Source organism: Miniopterus schreibersii (assembly GCF_964146895.1).
Source record: "Miniopterus schreibersii genome assembly, chromosome: 15".
Taxonomy (NCBI): Eukaryota; Metazoa; Chordata; class Mammalia; order Chiroptera; family Miniopteridae; genus Miniopterus; species Miniopterus schreibersii.
The window spans coordinates 14,046,821-14,071,401 of NC_138115.1; the positions used below are offsets into that span (position 1 = coordinate 14,046,821).

Genomic DNA, 24,581 nt, shown 5'->3' on the forward strand with positions numbered 1-24,581 from the left:
TTATCATTTCTTTTTGACCTTAAAATCTCTTGATGGAAGTTGGCCTTGGTTTCCAGTTTGTACTCTCTGCACCAGCACTTTGCTGAAAGCTGTCTCTCGGGCCCGTTTGTCCTCGCCGTGTCTTAGGGACGGGATTCGGGAAGAGAAGACTGAATGCTGGGGAAGCAGCATCCTCTAGAAGTTGCAGAGAGAGATCGTCTCTTGGAGAAGCATGAATGGGCCACTCTCTTGGGTCGAGCGTTTTGTCCACTGGGGACAATGTGTGGCTTTCATGGATGACTCATCCTTGGGCAGCAGTGACCACACCATGGGAAAAGTGGAATGAAGTTCAGTCCCATGTGTGCCCAGAGGGAGTTGGTCATTGTACCATGGGAGCGGGTGAGGGTTTTTTTTCCCCTAGGACCAAGGAGTTAACTCAACTAGCAATGGGTCAAGTTGAGCAACTGAAAGGATGTGAGAAAACAAAAGGTGCTATCTTGGCGGCTTGGCCTTTTTATTTTGAAAAAAACCCGCTTCTTTCAGCTATGAATGGGCCCCTTGAACTGCAAGGAGCAGTGCCAGTTAACCCACATTTATTTGGAAACTGGGTTAGTGGACATTCTCGCAGAGCATGCCCTGCGTGTTGGACCCCGGCCACTGGCGGGTACAGTAACAGCCATTTACCCAGCCTGGCTGCCTGGAGGCTGGAATCAGCTGGGTGAACAGACACCCCTCTCCTCCCACCTGCGCCAGCTCTTCTAATTGAATTTGCGAGCTCCACAGAGAATGCCGACTTTCCCCTGGATTTTCCTGAGAATCATTCGACTTTGTTTATCTTTGTCTACCTCTGCTGTTTGGGAAACACCTCAACACATCCTCACTGTTAGATTTTTATTTTCCTCTTCAGGGGAAGTTTTTCCTCCCCTGGGTGAAATTATGCGGATTTCCTTTTGTCTGGTGACTTCCCCCTGGTGTGTGTGTGTGTGTGTGTGTGTGAAAGCTTCCGTCTCTCCCTCTCCCAGGCCTCACAGTGCCTTCTTTTGGGGGCTGGGACATGGCAGACAGAGATACAGTGACTCCCTTGTCTGCTGGGTTCCCACCAGCTGATGAGCAAGGTCATTTTCAAACTCCTGACACCTGCTTATCAAAACTGCCAGCTGCGCGCCACTAAGATTGCCCCTCTCCAGTAGGGGAGGTGAGAATAGCCCAGGGAGGCACCCAAAGCCCGAGAGCAAAGGACACTATCCAGCAGCGTTTAAGGCGCGGGTGGGAGTCTGATTGGACAACTGGGCTCTGCAGGCTCTCGACCCATGTGAATGCGCCCCCATAACAGTCGCGCTCTGCTTGGAGAGGTCTTTTGCATAGACAATGAAACGTTTGCATGGACACTATGTAATTTGATTCCCCTTTTTGTTGTTCTTGGGAGCAAGACGACTTTTTTGAAAGCAGTTTTAGATCATCCACCTGCCTCGTTATTTGAAAGTGCTGTGTCTGATTACATGATGTATGTATCATGTGATACATGTGTATGTATCATGCAATAGGTAAGTTAAATTGGACAGTGGGATTTCAGTGGAGGTAATGAATGGCTAAAGGACAGCGGGTGTGAGCAGGTGTGTTCTTTCCTTTTTGTGTGTTTGGGTGTCATCAGGGGACCTCTCCTGGGATGGTCAGCTTTGTGAGCTCCCTGTGGGTCCTGAAGACTGCCTCAGGTGGGCCCCTTTCCTGTCGTGTCTGGAGGTGTATCTTGAAGGGTAGCTCCTCAGTCTGTGAGAGTTGGCCATCTAGGGAATGGAAATGAAAGAGCTCCTCATCCCAGGAGCTGCGTGGGGGTTTGTGGGACAAGTCCTTTCTTGCCACTGAACATGTTGTGGTTTTGACAATGGAACAAGGGTGGTGAAATGTCTATGGCTTCTTGTAGGGGCAGATGTACTTTTGAAGAATCTAACACATATAATTTTGGGAGACTTCAAGGATAATAACTTGAAAATATTCTTTTTCAAATTTTATAAAAACACAAGACCATATGGATGCCTTTCTAAGAAGGGGCTTGAGTTTCATTAGGTTCCTGGTATAACCATTGGATGCTGTAGCAAAACCGGCAGAGATACACTGTAAGGAGAAATTTGGAGGTGGGGAAGTAAGAGGTCCATCTCTAGGCCAGATTAGAAAGGGGGTGTAGTATTCCCTTGTGTCTGTGCACAGTTACTTAGCTCTACAGTTGTAGCAAAAAGGAAGTTATAGACATTTATGTATATTGAATGGGTGTGGCTGTGTTCCAATACAACTTTATATAAACAGAGGGCTGGATTTGGCCCTCAGGCCATAGTTTGCCAACTCCTGGCAATTAACAATTAACAATTTCAGGTTGTGTGGCAGATTTTTGCTAAAAAGTTTAAAAAATTGAAAGCAAATATTACAAATTTTTATAAGTTTAATTTTTATTATATTATCAGCTAGTAATTTTATGATACATTAATTCAACAATTAATATTATTAGCTATTAATTTACTAACTGTAAAAACTTTTGAGAAGTTTAGAAAAACACAACGGGGAAATTTAAAAATTGCCTGTAATGCTACCACTCATTGGTAAATGCTGTTAGTCAGTGACTATTGCAGGAAGCTTCCTTCTTGCATTGGTTTGCATATGCACACATATTGATTATTTTAATTGAAATTATACTGTCCATGCAGCTTGGTTTCTGGCTTTCTTCTAGAATATGGGATCCAGGTGGTGATGGCAGTGGTGTAGTTTGGAAGGAGGGTGCTGTCGTGGTAACACTGTAGACTGTGGGGTCTGAGTCCTAGGCCAGTTCTTTCTGGGCTGTGAGGCCTTGGGCAAGTCCCTTTTGTTCACCTATAAAACAGATAATCATCCTACCCACCTTCCACGGTGGTTGTGAGGGTTATATGGAATAACCCATGAAGGGGCCTAGTTCTAGGCCCGGCACAGATTAAGGCTCAATGGATACCAGACTTTGTTATTGTTGTGGTTGTGGTTGTGTTGATGTAGGAATGGTAGTAGCTCCTGGGTTTGAGGCAGGCCATGGAGCTTATGCCCTGCCCTGGAGACCACAGTCCATGATCATCCCCACCCATCCCGGCACAGCTTGATGGGGGCAGTGAAGTCCCAGGCCCAGCAGATTCCCATGGGCACTCCATGAGGGAGTTCATGTCCTCAGTGGGTACCATGCAGGACCCAGTCTGTGCTGGCCACTCTGAAGCATCGCCGCCCTCCCCTGACCCCAGTCCCTGCTGCTTCTCTTTCTCCTTGGTGAAGTCAGAGGCTCGGTGAGTGGGAGGAGAGGGAAATGATGGTGGCGCAGGACCTGCAATTGACAAAGCACTTCCAGAACCAGGTCTCACAGAAGAGATTAACCTGCTCCCCTGCATAGTCAGGATTCGTATGGTATCTCCTTGTACAGGTGAGGAGACCAAAGTCCAAGGTCCCGTGGCAGGTAAATAAATGACTGTTAGGACACCTTTCTTTCTGATGTCAAATCTGTAGCTGCCGCCTTTTCTTTGGTTTAGATCTGGGGGTCTCAGCCCCAGCACCACTGACATTTTGGGCAGGGTAATTCTGTGGGGGGGGCTGTCCTGTGCATTGTAGAATATTTAGCGGCATCTCTAACCGGTACTCACTAGATGTCAGTAGCAGTCATTTCACCCAAGTTGTGACAACCAAAAATGTCTCCACACATTGCCAAATGTCCCCTTCCAGCCAAAGAGGATGCATGTATTTATTTGCCTGTGGGTAGGTGGGGTTGAGAATGACTCACTATTGGACTTGAATTGCTGTCATCAGTGTGTTTAAATGGGAATCAGCAGGGAGTTCCCTGTCAGGGCACAAAAATGTGAGATTCTTGTTTAGGTGGTTTAATTTGATCTCCTTATGCCTAAAACTTGTTTTCATCAACTGTGATTGTGCTACTTCATTAAGCTGCACGCTTCCCTGCTGTATTAAATGTGGGACCCGGGTCCCAGGTTCGCCTTTCCTCCTCGACCTCCACGTGGCCACCTTGCACGCGGCCTTGCATCCATGTACCTGCAACCGGGAGGGGATGCAGACCTTTTCCCTGGGACTAAATCCTGCTTTGAAATTTCCTTTTGGTCTCCTTCCTAGAGCTCCTAGGTCACCCGTGAGCACCCTCCTCTTTTGCTGATTTTCTTCTTCAAATTTTGCTGTTTCTAACCTTTTTGCCCTAAATTTAATGGATTGTGTGTAAATTAAGAGTGGGAGACAGTGAGCAAGGGCCCGACATCTCTCGGAGCGAAGTATATTTTGTAAAATAGCCCATATCTGTTCTTCAAGAGGGCTCTCCCTGTTATTCAGGCCTCTCACAAACATTGGTGTCCTTTGTTCTCGATGGTTGGGATTTTTAGGAGTCAGGGCTCTGAGGGGACAGACACCTTACCAGGCATGGGGCAGAAGACAAGTGGGGCAGTTTACACACCTAAAGCTAGCGAGTGAGGTACAAGATTGCCAATGGCCAAGATTCGTCTTAAAAACCCTCCAAACCCTGCAGAAAGAATAGCATGCGTGGCATGGCGTGGCGTGTACAGCTCTGTACAATGAGTAACCCGTGCATTTAGATGTGAATGTACGGTTGTCACCCAGTGAGGAGCACACATGCAAATAAATCCCCCTTGGTTTTTAATGTAAGAATGTGTAAGGAGCTCGGAGGCACTGTGTTGTGGCAGCAGAGAGCCAGGTGGTCAGAAGCCTGGGATCCGGCTCCCGCTCCCCCACTTGCTGCTGTGTGATCTTGGTCAAGTTTGCGGCCTGGCTGGGCCTGTTTCATCATCTCTAAAGCACAGATGATGATGATAATTCCAGCACCTGGCACAGAGCGAGAGCTCACTGAGTGCTGTCTCGCTGCTGCTGCTAATACTCCCACTGTCATTGTCATTACACCGTTATTGCCAACGAGTTTGAGGACTTCGTTTTCATTCCTGCACTTCTTGGCTTGGTGTTTCTTCTAAAGAGACGTGGAACAAAGTCCTGTCTCCCTGCCCCAGCTGCCCATCACAAGGCACACCTGAGTGGGCTGAGGCTCTTCCCCATGCTCTCTCTTGCTCGCTTCTTGCTGCAACAGGGTCGCTTGTTTCATCTCCTCCAGCAGCCTGGCAGGCCCGCAGGCCGCCCTGCACACCCTGGCCCGTCCTGCAGTTGACAAAATGCAGATGTGGCTCCGACCCCCTCAGAATCCCGCCCACCTCTGACCTCACTGTCCCAGGCTGAGGGGCCGGGATGCGGGGTGGGGGTGATGTGAGACAGCCAACAGAGGTCAAAGGGTCCTGGGAGGACTTTTTAACCAGCTCTGGGTCCCTGGACAGTCAGTGTTAGAATTGTGGTCAGGCTGGGGCACAAGTCCCTAGCTTTGTGGATTCCAACTTAATGGATTTTTTTTGTTCTGATTTTTGTGAAAAATTCATGTGTGTTCCAGCTGAAGTGAAAAGCAAAAAGTTAAGCAATATGGGAAAGGGAAAAATATAAGCCAGACTTATGAACAGGAGTTCCAGAGTTCAACACCGACAGGGCCAGCCAGTGATGAGAATGAAAGCAGCCGCTGGGCGGTTCATTCCCTCTCCCAGTTCTTTCCCTTTCCTCGGTCCAGCCTCCTACTGGGAATGCGGGCCCGCTATGGCCAGATCTACCCATCTGCCAAGATAATCCAGAAAGCAGAATTTTAATGTAAAATCCCCAAATTCCCATGAGAACTCTCCAGATTTTGAAATGTTGGCAACTGATGGGAAAATTTAAAAACAAAACAAAACTGTGTCTCTGGGCTGAAGTTGAAATGCCATCAGCTTGCAGGGGACTTGAGAGGTGCTGTGCTTGTGCCTTTGGGGTTTACAGATGAGAAAACTGAAGCCCAGAGAGAAGTGACTTGTCCATGATTTCAGAGGTGAATTTGAATCCAGATCTCTGGGGCCCCACCAAAGGCCTTTTTCCTCCAGCTCCATCCAGACAGTGTGTTTCTGTTTAGCTTCCAAGAGGACCACTGAGCAGTTTTATTGCTGGTGTCATGTTATCCAAGCTCTGCTGTGGAGCCAACGGAATGATGGCAGGAGGAAGGAGCCCCGGGAAGCATGAGCATGGTCTCCATTCTCAGTTGAGTCAGGGATGCTCACACGTACCCAGAAGAGGCTCTTCTTGGCAGAGCCTTCTCCTCAGATTCATCATACTGAAAAGTGCATGGATTTAATATTGCTGAAGTTTAATCTGTTCTAGGAAAGTACATTCATTGTGGCTCATGGACTTTCTGCCCAGGAATCTATGCAGTTTAAAATATTTGTAGCCTGCACAAAGCAGGCTAGGATAACTCCTGCACTTTCAGGCTAATTCAACCTTGTCCTTAGGCCAGAAAAGACCAGGCTGCCCCTGGACCGGGCATCAAACCCCAGCCGACCAGAGGAGAGCAGCCCTGCTGGGGTAAAGTGATGAGAAATTCGCCTTTGCTCAATGGTTGGTGTGGCCAAGTGACTGTCAGACCAAGGGGCTCAGAAATGAGTGTTTCCTGTTATGCAGGAGGGGAGGGGAGGAGCTTGAGCCTCATATGCCATGTGCTGCTTAGTCAGCTTGTAAAAAGGAGAGAAGTTTTATTTTTGCCAGTGGTAGGACCTTGAACCCCAAACACCAAGGTCAGTCTCTTGCAGGAAGTTGATCGGGATACAGGAGCAGCCTTCGGGCCCTGGGAGGGTGACTCATGAGCCCAGAGTTCCCGGAACACACCCGTCAGCGGCCTGCTAGGAAGAAGCTAAGCCTGGAGGTAAATGTGGAGGGGTGGGGCAGGTGCTTCAGGCACAGCCTCTATTTAAAAAAAAATGTGTGTGGGGAGGGGTAGAAAGGGTCAAAGGAGAAAACAAGAGGACATCTGTAATACTTTTGACAATAAAGATAAAACAAACGAACAAACAAAAACATTGTGTGTTACAGTCAAAGCATCTCCCCCTGTTTGAGCAACCAGGTGATTGAAAAATGTAGGAGGTCACCCTGGCTGGTGTGGTTCAGCAGTTAGAATGTCAGCCCGCACACTGAAGGGTCATGGATTCGATTCCCAGTCAAAGGCATGTACCTGGGTTGCAGGTTCATCCCCGGCCCCCATTGGTGCCCATGTGGGAGGCAACCAATTGATGTGTCTTTCTCACATCAATGTTTCTCTCTCTCCATCCCTCCCTTCCACTCTCTCTAAAAAAATCAATGGAAAAAATAGCCTTCGGTAAAGATTAACACAAAAACCAATAAAAAATAATAAAAATATATAGGAGGTTCTGCAGAAAACCATGCTGGCTGCCTGTTTCCATCTGGAACACCAAGTGGTACTTTCCAAGCCTGATCTTGGAATAAATAAAATTAGTTCTAGCTCAGCCTCAGCAGCAGGCATGTGCAATGGCAACTCTTTTGTGACTGCCTTTCCTTTAGGGCTGCTGGAAGTGTTTCTGACACCAGTGCGATTTATGGCTCTCAACAGCAGGAACAACTGGTTTTTCAAGCTTTTGAGAAAGAAAGTCGGTGGCTGAAATATGGTGTCATTGACCCCCCCCCCCTTCAGCTCTGACAGTTCTAGAACAACCTGAGAACTCCTGTGAATCGTTTATTTATTAACTTTTTATAGACAAATAACATACATGCAGAAAGGGGTACAAATAACCACATAGCTTTCTGGGTTTTCACAGGCCAAATACATCTTTGCAATCAGCGCCCAGATCAAGAGCTACAGCATGCCTGGTACCCCAGAAGCACTCCTGTCTCTCTCTCCACGGGGGAACCACTATCCTGACTTCTATCTTTGTATAAGTGGAATCACCAGGATGTTGTGGTTTGGAGCTTAACGAGACCTAGTAGGGTGGTGCCCTAAAGCTGAGGGCAAACTCAGCCAGGGAATAACTCTGAATATCAGGCAGAAGATTCCTGTGGTGTTCATGGTGGAGGGTAGATGTTGGTTTGCTGGCAGGGTGGAGTTGGATTTGTGGGCTCCTCCTTGAGAGCAGGTGGGGGCCTGCCAGGGGCAGTCAGTACACCGAACTTGAGATTGTGCTGGCGACGTTGTGTGTGCCACTGATACACGACCGTTTTCTTAAAGGCCTGATTGTTCAGGAAGTATTAAAAGCTGAGAGCTGCCTGCTGGGGGTGGAGTGGGATCCTGAATTGGAGCCAGAGAGAAATGCCATGTGTCGTGACTGATAGAAATCTGATCATCCCCGGATGCCGCCTGTCAGCATGCGGGCTCCTGTTTTCCGAGGCCTGCTGACAAAGGAGCCAGAAGGATGCAGCTCCGCCTAATGAGTTCCTTGTCTCCTGGCAAAGGTGTGGGGTTTCTTTGAGGGAAGCCGTTAGCTACTTCGGTGGTTTGTTTAAAAACAAGCGAACTCTGTCTTGTCTGTGTGGAGGTTCCACGTGTACTTCACGCTGGTCCTTGACCCCAGCAGCTGGGCGCTCCCCCGGCAGGTGTGGACATCGCCGGGCTCCTCAATGATTTGCTCTCACGTTACTTGAATGCGTGGGCTGGGGTGGTTTCTATATATACACTTGCTTTGTGGGGCTCAAGGGAGCAAGGGAAGTGGCAGATCCCATTAAAAGGGGTTCCTATTTATTCAGTATCATTCAACATTTATTAAGCACCAACTGTGTACCAGGTGCCGGGGTGACTTTATTTCCAGTTATCAGGGTCATTGGCCTTTATGTGTGCAGTGTTACAGGCAAGTCAGCTATTGGTTTGAAGGCTGTGTTGTGCATTTGTCTCTCCTGATGTGTGCTTCTCACGTCCTAAGGAGAAATTGATCCTGAGCAAAAAATGATGGATGCAAAAAACTCTACACTAGGAAGTGTCTGGCAAGTGAGTTTGAGGGATTTGTTTTTTTTTTAAATCCTCACTCAAGTATATTTTTTCCATTGCTTTTCAGAGAGAGTGGAAGGAAGAGAGAGAGAGAGAAACATTGATGTGAGAGAGACACATTGACTGGTTGCCTCCCACACGAGCCCTGACCGGGGCCAGGGATCGAGCCTGCAACTGAGGTAGGTGCCCTAGGCCAGAATAGAACCCCGGACCCTTCAGTCGGAGGGCCGACGCTCTAACCACTGAGCAAAACTGGCCAGGGCTTGAGAGATTAGTTTTGTCCCAGTGGCGACAGCCCTGTGTTTATACCGAGCCGGCCCCGGGCTGGGCTCACCACATACATTATCCTTCACCTCTGGCGTGTCAGGGATCGGAGCTTCATGGAGATGATGTCCTTGCTCCTTCAAGGACCCAGTTTGCAGCTCCAAATCTTTACCCTCGGCCGCTAGACAAGGGCAAGGAAGGACTGTAGACAGCTGATGGGACAGGAGGGACAGGCTGTCCAGCGTGGGAATGCTCCACTTGATTAGGGGGCATCCCTGTGCCTGTGATATTCATGGTGAGGTTTTCTGTTGTGCAATAAGTATGGTTCTCACTGGTAATGCTCCTTTCACTTTTGCCACATTTGACTGTGTAGAGCGGGGGGATGGATGGCACTCAGGTGACACGTGGGTTACAGCAGATGCTTACACTGTCAGCATTAGTGTTTGCCTCCCTGGGCCCTTATTCTGTTCTACTGCTTACTGACTGTGGTCATACCTCAATTTTTTTCATCTGTCAAATGGGTTTGATAGGATGACAGAATTGTTAGCATAATCAAAATTAAGTATTCAGTAAATACTCCCTGTGATTTCAGTTATTCCTGCATGTTCCTGCATAGTCCATCTCCGAAATTCTGAAGCCATGTGTGTTTCACATACGAGGTGCCCAGGAGAAGCAGTCCCTTGCCCAACAGAGTAGCTTAAAATGCTGGCCTTACAATAAGAGAGCTGGGAGGGGGGCAAATGAGGAGTGAGTGCTTAATGGGTACAGGGTTTCCTTTTGGGGTGACAAAAATGTTCTGGAACTAGATAACGGTAATGGTTGTACACCATTGTGAATGTAATAAATGCCATTGAATTGTATAATTTAAAATGATTAGTTTTGAATCTTTTTAAAAAATCTGGTCTCATACAGTCTCCATTTTAGGAAGGCCAGGCTCCTTTGTGAATTTTAAGGAAACCCCTTATAAAGAGGAGATCCATTCTCTCTTTGCACCCCCATTTATTTCAGTGGTTGCGTGGACTACACTAGGTGTATAGTGAAATCTCAGTTTGCTTAGACTGGCTGGGTAGGATGTTGTGGGAGATTGATGCAGGTGGGAGGCAGTTACTTGAAAGGGGATCTGTAGATTGAAGATGTTGCTGCCTCTCTTACACTAGAATAATGTGTTTATGTGCTTGACCTTGACCAGAGAAAAAGAAAATTCCAGGTAGGGGCTGACTGAAGGAGCAGGGGGCCCCGTGGAAGGGGATGGGAGGACGACCGGGCTGGTAAATCCAGACAAGCCACCGAGGCTTCCAGGAAGGAAGTTCTAAGGGTGTTGCCTTTTCCCTTGCCAAGTTTTTGTCTCTTATAAATGTGGAAACATTATCAGGGCGGGGCCATTAGAAAGTGAATCCACTGAAAAATCCGTTAGTAAGTGGCTCCAGACCATCTCTGGGTTTTGTAACCCATTATAGATGACAAGGACATTTGCTGGGATGGCCAGGGGCGACTTATGTGGCCAGTTTTCCCCAGGTGCCCCTAACACTTTGTTGTGGGTGTTCTGTGGCCCTTGTTCCACCCAGTGTTTGTCTGTCTCCTTCTCTGGATGAATGAGCTTCTTGAGGATAAGGACTGTGGTGTGTGTGTGTGTGAGAGAGAGAGAGAGAGAGAGAGAGGAAGGAAGGGAGGGAGTCTTATCTACTGTATTAGTTTCCTAAGTCTAAGTCTAAAATCAGTCTCACTGGGTTAAAGTCAAGGTGTTGGCAGGGCTGGCTCCTTCTGGAGGCTCTAGGGGAGAATCCGTGTCTGCCTTTTTCAGCTTCTAGAGGTTGCCTACGTTCCTTGGCTTGTAGCCCCTTTCTTGCCCCACTCAAGCCTCTGCTCCATCACTTCTCCTGCTACTGCTCTGACCCTCCAGTCTAATTCAGGATCATCTCCCCATCTCAAGATCCTTTTTTTTCCCCATGACCAATCTAAGTTATTTATTTAAGCCACTCCTGCCATAAAGAAAGAGACGGAAGATTAGTATACTCTAGTCGTCATTTGATGCTAGGAAAAAAGGTCAGCTTAAGGTCCATACGCTTTTCTGGTCCAAACGAGTGCTGTGGTCCCTACTGGGTAGTGTTCCAGGTTCTCTTTGTTCATCTTCATAGCTGGTTGGAAGTGGATTCACATGATTATGGAATAAAGTATAGTTACCATTCACCAGGGAAAGAAAGGGCTTGGACCTGATGCAGAGATAGGCGCAGGCTATGAACTTGGGTCTCTTGTGCTCTCCTAGTGCGACTTCAGAAAGACCATCAGCATGCTCACTCCCACCCCTGGGAGTGAGTGAAGTAGGTAAGGGCCTTCCACATGCGAGCTGAGCCCTCCTCGCTGTGGGCATCATTAGACATGGGCTGTGCCATCTGTGTCCAGAACTGACCTAGCAGCCCAGGAACCTGGGACCCAGCCGCTGCCAGCCGTTTTTGACCAGGACCTCCGCCACGTGGGAAGCAGAAGCGGAAGGGTCCCATCTCAAGATCCTTAATCACATCTGTAAAGTTTCTTTTGCCATGTAAGGTAACAGATTTACATCCTGTAGGGATTAGGACATGTACATCTTCTGGGAGCCAGTACTTAGCCCACTCATTCCCATCCCCTTGTCTCTGTCCCACACGCCTGTCACTCTCTTATTCGTAATAAGCACTCAGAGGTGTTTGAACGCATGCTCCCTTTTCCAGTTTGGAAAAGTATTGTCATTATAGTAAATACATATATTTAATTTAAGAATCTCATTTTGGGTTTTAGGATATAAGACTACAAAAGTAACTCATCTTTTGTGATGAAATATTTTCTGTTCCTTTATAGAATGATACGTCAATAGCGCTAAAGGGTAGGAAGGGGTTAACTGAGCACCTAAATAATCCAGTTGGCTACAATTCAAGGCTTTCTTCACGTTGTCACCCCCTTGGTGAGGCTTTGTCTTTATGTTCGCACCATGGCTGCTCATTTCCTGCCTTCATGTCCATGTTCCAGCAGGGGAGGCAGGTGAAGGGACAGCCAGCACTATATCAGGGAAGCAAAGGCCTTCAGGAATCCACAGTAGATTTCTGTCTGCGTCTTTGACAGGAACTGAGGTGTGTGTCCTCCTGTAGATTCAGGGAGGCCTGGAAGCTGTGAATGTTTAATTGCAGCCTGGGAAAAAGTTGGATTCTGTTATTAAGGATAAAGGATGCATCAGCATCTGCCATGATTCCCTAGAGAAACTCTGGCTGGTGCCGGGTCTCCAGGGAGATGTGAACAAGCGTGGCTGCATGTTTATCACAGCATTGTTGGTAACCGTGAAAAACTGTAAACACCCTAAATATCCAACCCTGGGAGAAAGCACAAACAAATTGCTATTATGTCCATGCAATCAAGTGCTATAGAACATGTGACTTGCATGTATCAATGTGCATAAATCTCAAAACTATAACAGTAAATAGAATATTGCAGGTTATATATAACATAGTATGGTTCCATTTATATAAAGTTGACATGCAGGAACACTATTGCTTATAGTTACATAGTAAGGTGAAAATATGAACCGGAGGGATGAACACATTCAGAAGGGAGGAAGGAAGTGGGGAGGAATGTAATCAGGGAGGGATGGACAGACAGTGAGCATCCGTCATTGCCTATAATCAGGGAAGGATCCGGGTTTTATGGGGCCTGCTGCATATATAATTTGGGGAGTCCTTTTTTTAGAAGAAGAGGGCCTCACCCTGGGCTTTACTCTAAGTCTGCCTCTGACTAGTGATTGCAAGAGTGTGTGTGATGTCCTGAGAAGGCATTTCTGAAGATGTGTGGGATGCTCTGTGTGGATGAATAATAATCGCATTACATTCATAGTCACAATAGCTAATGTTTATTGAACCCTTACTATAGGGCAGGCATCAGGCTAAGCAATTGGTGGGATTGTTTTCATTGATTCCTCACAGCTAATTTATGATACAGATGCTGCTTATTTGCTTCCTTTTATGACCAAGGAAGCAGAGGCTCAGAGGGGTAAAGTCATTTGCCCAGGACCACACAGGTAGTACATGACAGAGTTGGGGTTCAAACTCATGGAGCAGAATAGGACTTGTTTACCACATGTAGTGATCTCTTTATTGTTGTTTACGTGGGTGTTATGTTCTTGTCAATAATGACATTATTTTTAATTAACCGGAGGAAGGGCAGTATGACCGGAAAATAGTATTCTTCCCATCACATGGAGGTTATTTTTGGAATTAGATAGTGTGTTCTTTAGCAGTATTTCTCAAAGTAACTGATTTGATGAGTAGGTAAGAATGATTTGTGATGAGTTAAATGTCATTGATTAAGAGACTTTAAAAAAATATATTTTTATTGATTTTAGAGAGAGGAAGGGAGAGGGAGAGAGAGAGATAGAAACATCAATGATGAGAGTCCATTAATCGGCTGCCTCCTGCACATCCCCTACTGGGGATCGAGCCTGAAACCCCGGCATGTGCCCTGACTGGGAATTGTACTGCGATCTCTTGGTCTATGGGTCAATTCTCAATCACTGAGCCACGCTGGCTGGGCTGATTAAAAGACTTTTGATTTAAAAAAAAACCCCAAAACTTTCCAGAATCCTTGTACTTAATCTCTTGGCTGAGTTAATGCAAAGTTACAGTTGTGAATAATTGAGAAGTCAGTCCTGATGACTTACTGGTAATAAAACTCAATGAGGTTCTCCCCGTACAGATGTACATTAAGCATCGTGAGGCCGCAGAACAGCATGCTTAGGTGTGTGCATGGGTCTGTGTCATGGTGTCTGCGAAGGATAGTAGGACTCTCTGAGTGCCTGTGGATGTAAACATGGACATAACTTCCTCTGGTTCCTGAAATGACCAATTCCACAGTGGGGGGAAAAGGTAAAGGCAAGCTGTATTTGAATCGGTCTTTCCTTGAAACAGTTTGAGGTAAAAGCCAAACCAAGAAAACCCAAGGCTGCTGGCTTCCTTCTGGTGTTTGGGGAAGATGGCTTGAGGAATGGTCTTGGAGGTCCTTGGGCACAGGGTTTGACCTTTGGACTTGGCTGTGTCTCCGCTCCCCCCCCCCCCCGCCCCCACCCCCTGTGGACTGCTGAGGCCATGGATGAGCTCACAGCACCCTCAGAGCCCTGGACCAGTCTTTGCTCCAGGGAGCCCCCAGCAGGGATCAAGCCAGTGTTGTTCTTGGCTACAGGGAGGGGAAGGAAAAAAAGTGGTCCGACTGGGAAAGAAGGAACCAAGCCACCTTCCTTGTCACATTTAATGAGCGTTAATATTTGTAAATATTGAACAGTATCTGTTACCAAGTAATAGCCTTGCCAAAAGATTGAGCGGAGGGCCTCCTTCTGTTTAATTTCTCTGGTTCGGGTGTGTGTGTGTGTCCCCGAGTTTCTTTTGTGTGGTTCTCTGGGTGGAATAAAGGGGTGGTTGTTTTCAGTTGTCTGTGTGCAGGAAGCCTTGGCTGCCTGGAAGGAGTTGGCACTGGAAAGCGAGCAGCAGTGTGTGATATAACTGATCCGGCGTTTGCATAAATAAGCCAAGAGCCTTAAAACCGCCCTGTGCACCACACTCAGGACATCAAAGGTAATTGCGTCTTGCCTGCCTCCTTTTGGAAATGAGGAAACAGAGGCCAGAGGAGCCTGCACGCAACGCTGCTTACAACTGTATTCGAGTTCATAGGGAGCGTGACTTTTTGAAATGTGGAAGTTTTACAAGTTACAAGCATCCTCCAGGAATTCTACGTTGAAATGGAGCCCCTGGAGGAGTGAAACTATAAAACCCTAATGAGACGGGGGATGACAAGACAGGGCAGTGGGGTAGGGGTGCATCGGGGACATTGGGATCGTTGACCCCTTGTCCCCCATCTTCTGCTGGGGCCTCTTGCTTTGCTCCCAGGCTGACCCTCTCAGGTAAGCCGGGCAAAGGCATATGTGGATGTGGAAAGAGCCCCCGCAGACAGCTTCTGAGTTCCTATGACAACCTGCCCAGGGTAGGCTCTGCGTAGAGTCAGCCCTGTTTATGGAGAGGCTGCCAGACCCCACTCTTGCCTGGTCCTTCTTGCTCAGACAAGCCCGTGGCTAAGCTGTCAGGGGGCAGTTTGCTTTTGGCATCTCTTCCTGCCCAACATGAGCGGCTCTTCCTCTTGCTGGCAGGCCCGTCCAAGAAGCCAGTGCCTCCAGCCCCTCCCTAAGGCCGGTTCTCTTCCAGGCCCCGGACAGCAGACATGGCCAAACGTGGACCCTGCCCTGAAGGAACTCCCTCAGGGTGGGTGGGTGCACAGTCTAGAAGTCTGAACGGAGAGTTGAGGGCTAAAGGGGGGTGGTCTTCCTGAGGAAGGTCATGGGGGTCAGGAAGGCTTCTCAGAAGGGATAGCATGGGGTCTGGGTCTTGAGAGGCTCAGCTGCTCAGAAAGAACCAAGGATCACAGGCCTGGATGCGGGGCTGGGGGGGGGGGCGGGGGGCTTGGCTTCTGCGGAGCTGGAGACCGGGTATGGGGATCCTGGGGAGGGGATCCAAGGAAATAGGTTCAGGGGTAGGTGGGATGGGGAGGGGGCTGGTGGTTAGAGGGTCTACTTAACTTGGATTTTATTCTGTAAGATTTGCGGAACCTTTCAAAGATTTGAAGTGGGATGCAGTGGTGAGGAGGGAATGACTGCTTGAGATTTAACAGCTTTGCTGCTTTCAGTGCACAGGGGGAGCTAAGGCAGGGACCTGGGTGGGGGAGGAAGTGTCTGAAGCAAAGTGGCTGCAGAAATGAGGGAGGGGGGTCTGCAGTCTCCCGGGGTCCAGAGTGGGTGTGGGGGGATGGTGATTCCACTCACTGAGAGTCTCTTCCTCAGTCGGGGCGCCCCCGTTTCCAGACCCACAAAATGGGGATATGGGACAATGGGCACTAAGGGAGGTCTTGTGGGCCTGCTCCCCGAGGATACCCAGGCCTGTGCCCCTCTCCTCTCGGAGAAACTCGCCCAGCCCGCGCCCCCTCTCCTGGGGCCTTGCCCTTTGCTGGCTCAGCTGACGAAGCACTTCTGTCACGTGTGGGAGTTAATGGTTGGTGGGTATTAATATGTTATCCCGTTCTGGTAGCCTATTTCCATTTTAAACAGTGGTCCGCAGTGCTTGGGCTAAAAGAGTCCTCAGAACTCAGATCAGCCCTGAAACTTTCATTAGACTTTTACCAGAAAACCTTCCGTTGTCCAATTTTATCTTCAACTTATCTTTTTCAGGTTTCTCTCCAGTAGAGTCTCAAATTGAGACCAGGTTAAAATAAACTGTAAGCTAAGAAAATTTACTCTCTTTTGCTCTCTAGTGGCAGATTCTTGAAAACATCTTTTTTTTGGTTTGTTTTATTTTATTGGTTTTAAAACAAATAGTTATTTTTCGTTAAAAATGTGCAATTTGTATAAACAGTGGGTTCATTATCATTTTATTTTTTACATACTTTATTAATTGTCCTAAAAGTTCCCATCTTACTTCTGTTTTTAATAAAATATTTCAAGCATATAGGAAAGTGTGCAGGCAATACCAAAATTTTCATGAACCCACCACCAAGCTTTTCTGCCTCCCTCCCTCCCTCCCTCCCTCCCCCCCTCCCTCCCTCCCTCCCTTTCGTGTTTTCCAATTTTATCTTTTTATTTCCATTGCCCACCCCCTCCTCTTTGGCATCCATCAGCTTGTTTTCTATATCTATGGGTCTGTTTCTGTTTTGTTTATTTATTTATTTTGCTTTTTTTACATTTCACGTGTGAGTGAAATCATACGGTATTTGTCTTTCTCTGTCTGACTTACTTCATTTAGCATAGTGCCCTCAAGGTCCATCCATGTTGTCACAAAGAGCAAGATTTCATTCTTTTTTATTGCTGAATAATATTCCTCTGTGTGTGTGTGTGTGTGTGTGTGTGTGTGTGTGTGTGTAAGGTGTCCCCCCAAATGTATACACGCTTTAACAGCTGATAGCTCAATTTTGAAAATGAAATGTATTTTAATAAACACTGCCTTTATAATTATTCAAAGTGTGTGTATACATTTTGGGGGGAGATATATATACACACACATACCAACCACATCTTCTTTAATCCATTCATTTAGTGATGGACATCTAGGTTGCTTCCATATTTTAGCTATTACTAGTAATGTTGTAGTGAACATAGGGGTGCATATATCTTTTCAAATTAGTGTTTTGGATTTCTTTGGATAAATACCCAGAAGTGGAATTGCTGGGTCATAAGGTAATCCTGTTTTTAATTTTTGAGCAACTTTCATACTGTTTTCCACAGTGGCTGCACCAGTCTGCCTTCCCACCAACGGTACCGGACGGCTCCCTTTTCTCCACGCCCTCGCCGGCACTTGTTTCTTGATTTATTGATAACTTTTCTGACAGGTCTGAGGTGGTATCTCATTATGGTTTTGATTTGCATCTCTCTCATGATTAGTGATGTTGAGCATCTTTTCATATGTCTGTTGGCCATCTGTATGTTCTCTTTGGAGAAGTATCTATTCAGGTCCTCTGCCCATTTTTTTAATCGGATTGTTTTGTGTGTGTTAACTGATGTGAGTTCTTTATATATTTTTGATATTAACTCTTTATTGGATGTATCATGGATGAGTTTCTTCTCCAATTCAGTAGGTTGTCTTTTCATTTTGGGGATGGTTTCCTCTGCTATGCAAAACCTTTTTAGTTTTATGTAGTCCCCTTTGTTTATTTTTTCCTTTGTCTCCCTTGTTCGAGGAGATAACTGTATCCAAAAAGATGTGGCTAAGAGCGAGGTCAAAGAGTTTACTGCCTATGTTTTTTTCTGGGATTTTTATGGTTTCAGGTCTAACATTTAAGTCTTTAATCCATTTTGAGTTTATATTTGTATATGGCGTAATAAAGGGGGCCAATTTCATTGTTTGCGTGTATCTGTTCAGTTTTGCCAACTCCGCTTATTGGAGAGACTGTCTTTACTTCATTATATATCCTTGCCTCTTTTTTCATAGATTAATTGACAGTTCTAGAAGCGAGGGTTTATTTCTGGGCTCCATTCCATTGCATTGATCTACATATCTGTTATTATGTTAGTACAATAAATAGCTATCACGATTATTGTAGCTTTGTAGTATAGTTTGCTATCAGGGAGTGTGATACCTCTCACTTTGTTTTTTCTTAAGATTTCTTTGGTGATTCTGGGTCATTTGTGGTTCCGTATAAATTTTATGATTAGCGGTTCAAATTCTGAGAACTAAAGCATTGGTGTTTTAATAGGGACTGCACTGAGTCTGTATATTACTTGAGGCGGTAGGGACATTCTAACAATATTGATCTTTTAATCCATGAGCAAGGTACATCCTTCTGTCGATTTGCATCTCACTCAGTTTCTTCTATGTCTTAATAGTTTTCAGAGTACAGATACTTTTTACCCCTTAAATATATTCCTGGGTGTTTTACACTTCTTGATGCATTTGTGAAGGGGATTTTTTTCTTAATTTCTTCTTTTGATCATTCATTATTGCATATAGAACTGCAGCAGGTTCCTATTTATTGATTCTGTGTGTTGCAACTTTACTGGAGTCATTTATTGGTTCTAATAGTTTTTTGGTGGAGTCTTTAGGGTTTTCTATATATAGTATCATGTCATCTGCAGATGAGAATTTCACTGCTTCCTTTCCTACTTGGATGCCTTTTATTTGTATGTCTTGCCTGAGTGCTCTGGCTAGGACTCCCAGCACTGTGCTGAACAGAAGTGGTGAGAGTGGGCATCCTTGCCCTGTCCCTGCTCTTAGAGGAAAAGCTTTCAGCTTTTCACTGTTGAGTATGGTGTTAGCTGTGGGTTTGTCGTATGTGTCGTTTATTACGCTGAGATATGTTCCTTCTGTACCTCCTTTGCTGAGAGTTGTGTTTGTTTTTTGTTTTGTTTTGAGACAAATGGTTTATTTGGTAACAAGGAATAGAAAGGAATTTTAATTCCTCTTCTCTCTTCTGGTGATGAACTGTGGTGGTCAGGTGGACAGCAGCACACGAGGGCCTCCTTGCTGTCCTCGATCTCCTGCACAAGCGCAAGGCTGCCTGAGCTATACCACTTGCAATGATTATTTTCTAGGCAGAAGTGCCAGTTGTTGTGCCTTCCAATGTATCGGCAGTTGCTACATTCTCCTTGTCTTCAGGTTTCGTGGCAGGAAAACAGACGCACTTCCTTGATGTCATTGGAGTCTGCGAGAAACGTGCCCCAGGCAGCTGTGGGGGGCAGCCCCTTTCCGAGGGTGCTGCAGGAGTGTTCATCTATGGACGTGGCCTGTTCTCGGACAAGCTCCACTGCCACGCGGTGCGATTCAGCCCGGTGCAGGCACTGCATATTTCCTTTCTCACAGCAGGCAGCTCAGTGTGCTTAGTCAGACCCTTATTATCTGTGGGTGATCACAGATGAACGTAGGATTGATGCATATCACTTCCAGGAACTCCTCAGCAAGCTTATCAAGGACTCTGGCTGTGGTCCGAGGTGGAAGGCAATGGACGGCCTTTGTCGCACAGATATCATCAAGGATTTTGCAAGGTTAGTTTCTGGCAGCTTCACCCCCAGGGCTTTCCTGATTCTCGGGGAGGGTGGGGTGAAGTCAATCTCATAGGCTTTGTCCTCTGGGCCACCTGGATGGTAGGTGACCTTGGAACTGCCTGTAACGTACTTCGACGTCCTAAAACCATCTTCTCCGTGATTTCCATGAGATTGTGATAGTCTATGTTTGCCGTGTAGAACTCACAGGTGGGGAACTCAGGATTGTGAATTTAATCAATTCCTTTATTCTGGAACTGGTGTCCAATTTTGTGAACCCCGTCAATGCTGCGACCACAAGCATTTTACGGTAGAGTTCTGGAGCAATTCTCAAATACAAATTCAGGTCCAGCGCATTGTGGTCGGTGATAAAAGGCTTGGCCACAGCTCCCCCTGGAATAGTGTTCATCAGAGGAATTTCAATCTCTATGAATCCCAACTCATCCAAGAAATTCCTTATATACTATGTGATAATCTTAGAGCAGATGATAAATTTCTGCCTCACAAAGTCACTCAGGATCAAGCCCAGGTATCTCTGATGACACCGTGTTTCCTTGTCTTTGAGGCCAAAGTGAAAATGAGGTAACACATGCAAACAAGGAGACAGTGTGATCTCATAGGGAGTGATGCTCAGCTCACCCTTCTTGGTTTTCCCAGGATTCCCCTGAGCTCCAGTTATGTCTCCCTGACAGTTTGTTATTGATATGGATAAATTCTCCTTCTGATGTATAAATCTTGGTATTGGCCATGACTTGCCACTTGACCCCCTTTCCTTGAAGGTCATAGAAGATGAGCTTCCCCCAACAGGCTCTTTGGGCCATGGATGATCCTACCTGCCACCCTTTAGGTGATGTCACTCAGGTGGTCCCCAGGCTCAGGTGACTGTATTCTTGGATGAAGTGAGTGAGTGAGACGTCTACACGGAACTTGTGTGGGACGAGTCTTCCTCACGGACCTTTAGTTGGTGGGCCGCTTGGCTGCAAATCCTGTGTTGGTTTAGGCCCAGGCTCTCCACCTTGGCACCACATCATTGTCAGTGGTGTGGCTGGTGGCCCCAGCAGTGGCCTGGATCGGTTATTTCTCACTGATCCTTCTGCTTGGCCTTCTCAGCTTTCAGGCATCTTTTAAACTCACTTCTTTTACGAGACAGTGGCTTGTTCTTGCAAAACGCTCGGAAAGGAGCAAGTCGACCCAGTTGCGGCCCCCACTGTGCCCAGGAGGTTTGGTGCAGGGACTCCTGACAAGCCTTAGAGCAGCTTGCGTTGCATCAAAATGGCAGAGCTCCTTGGAACTAATGATCACTGCCACTTTTTTTTGGCTCAGTTTCTTCTCGCCACCGCCCACATGCACCTCAGTGTCCTGCACCACAGCCATTTTTCTGGAGGGGGGGGAGGGCTGACCTGAAAAGTGCTAAGAGTTTTTATCATAAAAGGATGTTGAATTTTTTCAAATGCTTTTCCTGCATCTATTGAGATGGTTTTTTTAAAAAAATATTTTATTGTGTTAATGTGATGTATCGCATTAATTGATTTACGGATGGTGAACCATCCTTACATCCCCGATGGGAGTCCCACTTGGTCATGGCGAATAATCCTGTGAATGTATTGTTGAATCCGGTTTGCTAATATTTTGTTATGAATTTTCGCACCTGTGTTCATCAAGGCTATTGGCCTGTAATTTTCTTTTTCTGTAATGTCTTTATCTGGTTTTGGTATCAGGGTGATGCTGTCTTCATAAAATGAGTTTGAAAGCATTCCTTCCTCTTTGATTTTTGGAAATAGCTTAAGAAGGATAGGCGTTAATTCTTCTTCGAACGTTTGGTAGAATTAGCCTGTGATGCCATCCTGTACTTTAATTTGTTGGAAGTTTTTTGATTATGTCTTCAATTTCATTGGTCTGTTCAGATTTTGTATTTCTTCCCGGTTCAGTCTTGAAAGGTAGACTTCTAGAAATTTATGCATTTTTTTTTGGTTTTTCACATTTATTGGTTACTCACAGTACTCTTTAATGATCCTTTGTCCTTCTGCCGTGGTGGTTGTAACTTGTCTTTCATTTATGATTTTATTTGGGTTGTCTTTTTTTCTTGATCAGTTTGGCTAAAGGTTTGTTTATTTTATTTATCTTTTTAAAGAACCAGCTCTTAGTTTTATTAATCATTCCATTGTTTTTTAAATTTCTATTTTGTTTATTTCCTCTCTGATCTTAACTATTTCCTTCCTTCTGTTTACTTTGGGGTTTGTTTCTTCTTTTTCTAGTTCTGTTAGGTGTAGAGTTAGAATGTTTATTTGGGATTTTGCTTGTTTCTTGAAGTAGGCCTGTGTACCTGTGAACTTCCCTCTTAGAACTGCTTTTGCTGCATCCCATAAATTTTGAAAAGTTATATTTTCATAGTTTTTGATTTCTTGTTAGACTTCCTTCTTGATTCATTGGTTGTTTAGTAGCATGTTGTTTAGTCTCCACATATTTGTTTTTTCCAGTTTTCTTCCTGTAGGTGATTTCTAGTTTTATGCCATTGTGGCCGGAAAAGATTCTGGATATGATAAATTATATGGTAAGAAAATTTACTCTCTTTTGCTCCCGAGTGGCAGAATCTTTTTTTTTTTTCCCCCAAAGAATAGTTTCTTGATTTTTAGAGAGAGAGAGGAAGGGAGAGGGAGAGAGAAACATCAATGTGACAACCCAGCATCCGTCGGCTGCCTCCTGCATGCCTCTACAGGGGATCGAGCCCCCAACCCCGGCACGTGCCCTGACCAGGAATCGAACCCGCAGTCTTTTGTCGGGCAGGACGAAGCCCAGCTAACTGAGCCACACTGGCCAGGGCCCCTAGTTGCAGACTCTTGAACACCTTTTTTTCAGTTCCAACCACTTTGGAATTCATTGATTTAAAAAATAATGATTGCCTGGCCGGGCGTGGCTCAGTGGTTGAGCATCGACCTAGGATCCAGGCGATCGAGGTTCGATTCCCGGTCAGGGCACAAGCCCGGGTTGCGGGCTTGATCCCCAGTCGGGGGCATGCGGGAGGCAGCCGATCAATGACTCTCATCATTGATGTTTCAACTCTCTCTCTCCCTCTCTGTGAAATTAATAAAGATATATTTTAAAAAAATAATGATTGCATGTTTCTATATGCCAGGTGCTACAAATATCCTCATTGTCTGATATTATCATGGCCATTGAGTCAGTTCCTAAAGAGGCATAAAGGCATATAAAGTAAATTAAAATGAATCGACATGTTTGGATTTTATTTTTTCGTTTTTAGTATTTCACATTACTCTTTGATATGGTGACTATCTTGAGGTATTGCAAACCCAAGGGTAAGAACTGATGCTGTGTGCACCAGCCATCGTTCCTCCTAAATATCTTATTTCCTTCTATTATCCTGGATTCCAGAGAATGTGGGAAGGAGGTACTGTGTAGATTTCTAGGTCTAACAAGAAAAATATTAAAAGATTACACATCCATGACTAGTATCTTGAGACAAAAATAGCTCATAATAATGAAAAAGAAAACAAACCCTCCTGGGAAGTGAATGGGGCTGTGGAAGCTCCTTTCCCTTTCTGACAAACAATTTTAGAGAACTACTCATATTCTCCACAAAGTGGGCTCTTTTATAAAGCCCGAGCGAGCTGACCTCAGTTCTCTGTAAGTGGCTACGTCAGTGCCTGAGCCGAGGCAGGCGAGCGCCCCGCACGGGGCCTGACACAGCGTCGCTGCAGCCCCGCCTGCCCGCCTCCTGTTACCGCAGCGTGTAGACTCCTACCTCGCTGTCTCGCCGTGTTTTGTCTGCTTGTTTTTGTCTTTGCATTTTTATATGGAAATTTTGCCCAAGTTTTATATAAAGTTGTATTGTTTATTTAAAGCCCTGTGATATTTTAAAAATAGCATCCAGCCCGGCCAGGCGTGGCTCAGCGGTTGAGCGTGGACCTGGGATCCAGGCGATCGGGGTTCGATTCCCGGTCAGGGCACATGCCCGGGTTGAGGGCTCGATCAATGACTCTCTCATCATTGATGTTTCTCTCTCTCTCTCCCTCTCCTTTCCTCTCTCTGAAATCAATGAAGATATATTTAAAAAATAAAATAAAATAAAATAAAAATAAAAATAGCATCCAGTAATTGTAACAACTATGAAAATAACACGTGTATATTGTATTTTATAATCTGTAATGTGCTTTTATCCATGACCACTGAGCCTTTTAATGAGATGGGTATTTCCCCTTCCAGAGTAGGACACTGAGGCTCAGGCAGGTTAATCAACTTGTCCAGTCACACAGTTAATTACCAGCCTCTGGCCAGAGTTTTCTGCCCCCAGGGCTGAGTTGTTTACATTCTGGGAGAGTGGAAAATCCCCATTCTCAGGAGGCTGATGTAAGACTTGAGTGTACAGCAATGCTTTTGGTGGAAATGTGTAGAAATTATCCTATCGTAGGGTCTAGCAAGCCTTCCTGAACAGGTATTTATGCCATGTTGACTTGGGGAATGAGCAGACTATGGAGTTGGACCAAACCATAGAAGGCACTGAGGTCAGCTGAGGGCCTGGCACGGAGCTGTTGATGCCCAAGGATCATGATTCTTCTCTGTGATATGTGCCGAGGCTGGTATCCAGTACAGAGGAGTCCTCTCCCTCTTGAGAACTGGGGCTTTGCCATCTCTCTTACCCAGCTTCTCCCCAGTTACTAGAGAAGTAACATGGAGTTATAGCAATATGATTCTGGGAACACAGTTCTTCTCCCACCCTGTGAGGCCAGTTCTGTGTCCTTAAGGACGCATAGGAGGGACTCTATTTGACAGTTATGTCATGATGTTGATATGGTAGGTGTTGCTTGAAAGGCCCCAATCACAGATATTGGAGGTCACAGGACCTTCTTTCTGTTTCTCCAGTGTGCCATACTCCCTGCCACAGGGCCTTTGCACATATTGTCACCTCTACGGGGAATGCTTACACCCCTCCCCCCACCATTCTTTAGATCTCAC

General features: G+C 46.0%; 1 protein-coding gene and 1 pseudogene across 3 annotated transcripts in view; one reads left to right on the plus strand and one right to left on the minus strand.

Moving 5' to 3' along the window:
• ARHGEF3 (Rho guanine nucleotide exchange factor 3) overlaps window positions 1–24,581 on the plus strand; it is a 273,431-nt gene that overhangs the window by 44,513 nt on the left and 204,337 nt on the right. The gene's annotated exons all lie outside the window — the stretch shown is intronic.
• Window positions 19,453–20,359, minus strand: LOC308568079 (lysine--tRNA ligase pseudogene; annotated as a pseudogene). Its single transcript has one exon. The product of its transcript is annotated as a lysine--tRNA ligase pseudogene (transcript).